This window comes from Cajanus cajan, chromosome 2, assembly GCF_000230855.2.
Source record: "Cajanus cajan strain Asha chromosome 2, NIPB_CcT2T_4, whole genome shotgun sequence".
Classification (NCBI taxonomy): Eukaryota; Viridiplantae; Streptophyta; class Magnoliopsida; order Fabales; family Fabaceae; genus Cajanus; species Cajanus cajan.
The window spans coordinates 16,774,005-16,780,015 of record NC_138518.1 but is presented as its reverse complement, the minus strand read 5'-3'; positions in this window follow the sequence as shown (position 1 = coordinate 16,780,015).

Sequence of the window (6,011 nt, the reverse complement as noted above, 5' to 3'; positions counted from 1 at the left end):
AGTTATTCTGAATCTTTGCATTTTGCTTGCTGCTGTCATACACAAGCAATTTTCTATTTTTTCTTTTTTTTATGCGATTGCCTCATGATAAGGTCTTTGAATGTGCAACTAATGTGTGTGTGATGCACAAATGCAATAAAAATTTTTTATTTTTGTTCATTTATTTAGAAAAGTGAGTGGCTCTCCCTATCCTCTTCTTCTTGGAGGACTTTCTGTCATTGACGCGAGGGAGTATTTTTATGAGCCTTTATGCAGGAGATTATGGATTTTACAGGAACCCCTCCAATTTTCTTTTATTGACCGATTATTAATGGAATTTCGTACAATTTTTATGAAAAACCAATTCAGAGGCATAATCACATAGTCAAGAAAGAAAAGAAACAAATGGATATTTTTATTGATATTCACAAGTGTTTTTACAGAAAGATATACAGAAGGAATTTCTGAAGAATGGCTGGCCAGGGTAGGCTTATATACATTGGGCTTAATAATTATATCTGTAATTGTTGCTCTTTACGTTCCCCTAGTTGCTTCGGGTGAGATGCCTGAGCCAGGAGTGTAGATGCTGCAGGACTTTTTTTTCTAGAAGATTATCACTTGAACCGCCTTTCGGTTTTCGATTCAAGTGATCGTTGCTTGCTTTGTTTTTGCATCTTATTCTTTTGCCCCTAACTTTTGCTTAGGACGTATCCTAACGGGGTAAATTTGCCTTTGTTTTGCCTAGTACCCTTGTACTGGCGGGCTTTTTATTCTGCCCTAACTTTTGCCTAGGACGCCCTTTTCGGGTTTTCATCCTAGCGGGCCAATGCAAGCAACGTCTTCAAGCATAGTACTTTTTTACCACGTCAGCGTTGACTGGGTATCGAAGTTCTTCTCTATCCACGTCTGTGAGGATCAATGCTCCTCCTGAGAAGGCTCGTTTTACCACGTATGGTCCTCCGTGATTTGGGGCACACTTTCTGATTTTGTCCTTTTGAGTTGGTAGCAATTTCTTCATTACCAACTCTCCCTCATGGTAGACTCGAGGGTGGACTTTCTTGTCAAAAGCCTTTTTGATCTTCCTCTGATAGGCTTGACCATGGCATATGGCGTTCAGCCGTTTCTTTTTGATAGGGTTCAACTGGTCGTATCGGCTTTGAACCCATTCTGCCTCGGAAAGTTTTATTTCCATGATTACCCTTAGAGAAGGTATCTCGACTTCGACGGGTAGAACTGCCTCCATCCCATAAACGAGGGAGAATGGAGTAGCTCCAGTAAACGTGCGTACTGAAGTCCTATAACCATGAAGGACGAAGGGTAACATCTCGCGCCAGTCTTTAAATGAGACAACCATCTTTTGCACTATTTTCTTGATGTTCTTATTGGTTGTCTCGACTGCCCCATTCATCTTCGGCCGATATGGGGAAGAGTTATGGTGTTGGATCTTGAATTCTTGGCACAGTTCTTCCACCATTTTATTATTCAGATTAGATCCATTTTCAGTGATGATTTATTTCTCCATGCTTCCACTAGATTATTCTAAAATCTTTTGGGACAAGAGAGAAGAGAAAGGAAAGATATATTTTTTCGAAAGTTTGTGTTTTAGAGGGGATTTATTTTTCAAAAATGGTTTTTGTAAGAATGTTTGGCCAAGGTAGGCTTATGTGTTTAGGCTTGTTTGATTAAACACTTATGAAGTTAAAAAGTCGTGTTGTGATTCGACAACTTGGATAGCTTCCCTTGAACCTTTCTTTTTGAATTCGGTTCATGGTACCATCATGGATTTATTTTTTTGTTTTTTTATTGTCCTTATTTTTGCCTAAAACACCCTTTTGTGGCGTTTTAGCGGACCTTTGTTTTTTGTTTATTTTGCAACCCTAATTTTTGCCTAGGTCACCCCTTCGTGGGATCCCTAGCGGGTTCTTTGCTCTTATTTTTGCGCAGTCCCCTTTTTGAGTTTCCTGCCGAGCTTCTTTTATTTTAAAGGATTTCTTTTTATCCATGATGGCACTTGTCAAGGCCAAGGGAAGGTGCTCCAAGTCGTCACACACACCTCCACATGAAAATGATGTGGGTTTATTATTATTAAGATGATTTTAACCTCATTCATGTTTATTCAAACAGGGTTAAAAAAATGTAGTTTAGAATTTTATTATAAGCAAGAAAAGAAGCAATGAAGAATGATTTTATTATAATCATAGTGGAAACATGTGTCCTTATTTCATCACTGATATGGGTCCCAATGTTGACCTCTTATATCTTTCGGCCATGCCCCAAATTTACAATCTCCAATTTCTCTTGACGAGCTTTTTAATCTAGCAATCTTTGCAGATCCGGAGAAATGGTCTCCTCATCACTGTCCAACTCAACCCATTTATCCTCAACTTTCGGATCCCGGTCAGAGCGAACAATTACAGACACAATTATTTTATTGGTTCTGTTTAGGTTTAGAATTATTAATGTTAATGAGGAAGGAGAGAAAAGAACAAAAAAGAGAGTAATGTGAAAATGCCTCTTTATTGATATGTATTAAAACTGTACAAAAACCCTTATTTACATGAAAAGGTTCTCATGATCTCGGGTACTGATCATGAGTGCCTAAAAGAGAAATATGAAGGGGCCCTATCGTGGCTTGTTCTTCTCTCTACTCCTGCTTTGGCCGAGGATTCTTGCTCACGTCGGGCGCTATCGAATCAAAAGTGATCCACCCGGCATCAATAAGGTCTTGGACCTTATATTTGAGAGCTCTGCAGTTCTCCGTTGAATGCCCCGATGCCCCCGAATGGTATAAACATTTGTCTTGTGGTTTGTACCAACTGGGATGAGGTGGATCAATCTTCTTTAATGGAACGTAAGCTAGAAGACGTGCTTCCACTAGCTTCGGCAGGATGTCGCTATATGTGGTCGAAAGTTTATCAAACTTCTTCACAGGTTTGAATTGCGATCCTCCTGACTTCGAAGTGGAAGAAGACGAAGGGATGGTTATGGCAGTGACTTCTCTCTCCTTCTTCTTCCCAAAGGTCTTCTTAGCTTTAAATGATTGGGAAGGTTTAGCTAGCTTCCCGCTTTTCAGCTCTTGTTCCACTCTTGCTCCAACATGATGGGACTCATGGTCACTGTGCTCAGCCCCTTGTATGTTGTGGTGACGCATGAGTTCCATCATTTGCGCCATTTGCTCTTTGAGCTGTGAGAGCTCGGCTGTAAGCTCCTTATTTCGTTCCTCCAACGCGTCCATTTTCTTGATCTTCTTTGCGCGTGTGAGGACAGAGAGATGACCAGCCACTTTCTAAAATGAATTTTTTAATCTAATTAGTTTATTCATGAATACGCTCTTGACATGAGCTTGATAACCCTCCATTTTTAAGGCGCTGCCTTTTTAAAACAGAGTGTTACTACCCTCCTTGACTTATGATCTCTCCTCAACGGAGAATCTCGATAATTATGGGTCTCTTTTACTCATGTCAAGAGGTATTGGTGAACCTAGAATGCATGGTTTATGAGGATGCATGATATCTTTATTGGTAATGATGCACATGCTCCTCACTTTTATTATATTTTCACACATGGTCTTTCCTCTCATGTCATGGTTTTTTCATGCATGGGGATTATTCTTTAGACCTTATCACGAGGTTATTTATTAATGCACAAACAATTGCACATAAACATTTACACAAACAATTCACTCATCCACGAACAGTCACGAGCGAATCACGAGGTAGGGGTATCCTGCAGAAAGGTGCATATTCAAGGTAGGTTCTAACTGTTCTCACCAGTCCAACGCCCCCAAGGTGCCCCCATTATAGGGACCCAATTCCTCTCATCGTAGGTCGATGGAAAGCTCCAACGCACCGTCGGACTCAAGTTCATGGTTATCACCTTGAGTGATGTTTTCCGACAACGGTCTACGGGCACCTATAGACCCATTCGACAACCGGCCGTACTAACATCCACTCCCTATGGTTAATCACTCATGCCCCCGGGTATAGAGGGAACTGTTGTGTGCAAAGGTTTGTGTGCAGTTTTTATTTCAAACAATTGCGTAAATTTAAAAAATACAACAGTTATTAAAGCCAAATAGATAAACATGTTATCATACAAGTGAGGGGTAATAGAGTAATTTTAACTATTATTTGTTAAAAATAATCTGTCACTAAATGGGACTGACTCTCAAGTTAGAAATTTCCCAGTGGAGTTGCCATCTGTCGCCACCGGCCCGAAACGGGCTTTCGGCATTCGCGAAGGATGGTTGGACTCTTTTATTTGTAGTTTTGAAAATGTATTGGATTTTTAGAACGACTTGTTCTCAAACTGAGACCTTGTCGATCTTATCCAATTTATTTATTAAAAGTCTCACCAATCCATGTTAATCCCAAGCGGGACCCTCCATGGATTAGCGGTTTTCGTAAAAGGAGGGTTCTTTGGAGTCGCCACCAATGTTTTACTCAAAACATTGGAAAAAGGGATAAGGCAATCGGTTCAAAAATCGACTTCGGCCATTACAACCAGAGTCGGGTAAGGGAGTCGGTTACGCGTGAGGAAGGTGTTAGCACCCCACAGCGCCCCTTTCGGGTTCCCTATGACAGATTATTTCTAAAATAACAATATAAAATTACTAAATTACCCCTATTTATTATAAGCGATTATAAATTAACTATCTACATGATGACAGTTAAATATGCACACAGAAAGCAGTAAAAGGAAGGATTTTGAAGAAGAAACCTTTGAAGCGTGCTTTTTATATATTTCGTAAAACTGGGAAGTTTTTTGGCGTTCCCTCGCTCTACAAGCCCGCTCGCTCCCTTCCTATAAAATTTTAACTATGGAAATTCAGAGGATTTCCCTTCGACTAGGTTCGATCCTCAAGCAAAATGGCTCGGGGCTCAAGAACTTCGTCGGATCAACTCTCCAAGTGATTTCTAGGGCAGAACACTGCTCAAAAACCCCAGAATACTCAAGGAGAGGGTTAAAACTGTGTGTAAAAAGTGTTATGGCGTCACATGTGAATGAAAATAGATAAAATAATAATAATAATAATAATAATAATAATAATTTATTTATTTTGTCAAAGATAAATACGTAAAAAATAATATTAAATATGTTTGACAGGATAAAAAGAAATAGGTAAGAAATAAATCATATAAAAAAGAAAATAGAGAAATAAATAAATATAAATATAATATATATATATATATATATATTTTAAAATAAATTTTTAATAATTATTTTTTATTTTAATCAATTAAATAAAAATTATATAACTAAATAAATAATATTTTGAAATAAAATAAATAACAAATTAAAAGTAAGTAAATTATTCCAAAATAGAATTAAATTAGATTAAAAATTAATTAAAATGATAAATTTAAAGTATATAAACAATTAAAAATTCATATAAAAATTTTAATTGAATAAAAAAAATTGTAATCGATTGAAAGTTTCAAAAATAAACATTTTTTAATGTAAACGCAATAGAATAAAATTTCTATTTATTTAAATAAAAACTTCTTACGATATTAGTATAGAAAATCAATTTAATTGATTGTGAGTAATATGTTAATCAAATACGAACGAATTTCAACACATTTATTATTTATTTCTTTGTAAATTTGCAAAAAAATAAAAATAAAAAAAGATGTGACACTCAGTTACATACCTTTTTACTTTGGTGACATATTTATCTCTTTATTACCAAACCACTATCAATTTTTGTATCTTCGCCGTTTCTTCGTCCTCTCTTTTATTTGTTCGTGATTTCATACCTACCAAACAAAGCATTAAAAGTAATTATAAAAATAAAAAAAAATAAATAAAAAAAAGACAATAATCTTACATTCTATAAAATGTCTTTATACTTATCTAAACGTTTTAAATTAATTAGCATTTAGATGATACTTATCAATCAGAAGTTCTGATATAACTCTGTCATCGGTTTTCTGCTAAATGCTTAGTTATCAATCATAATCCATAATGAATAGACACTTTAAATTTAAACCTATGCTCTCAAGACAGAAAATATCCATAGCCTAAAGGAA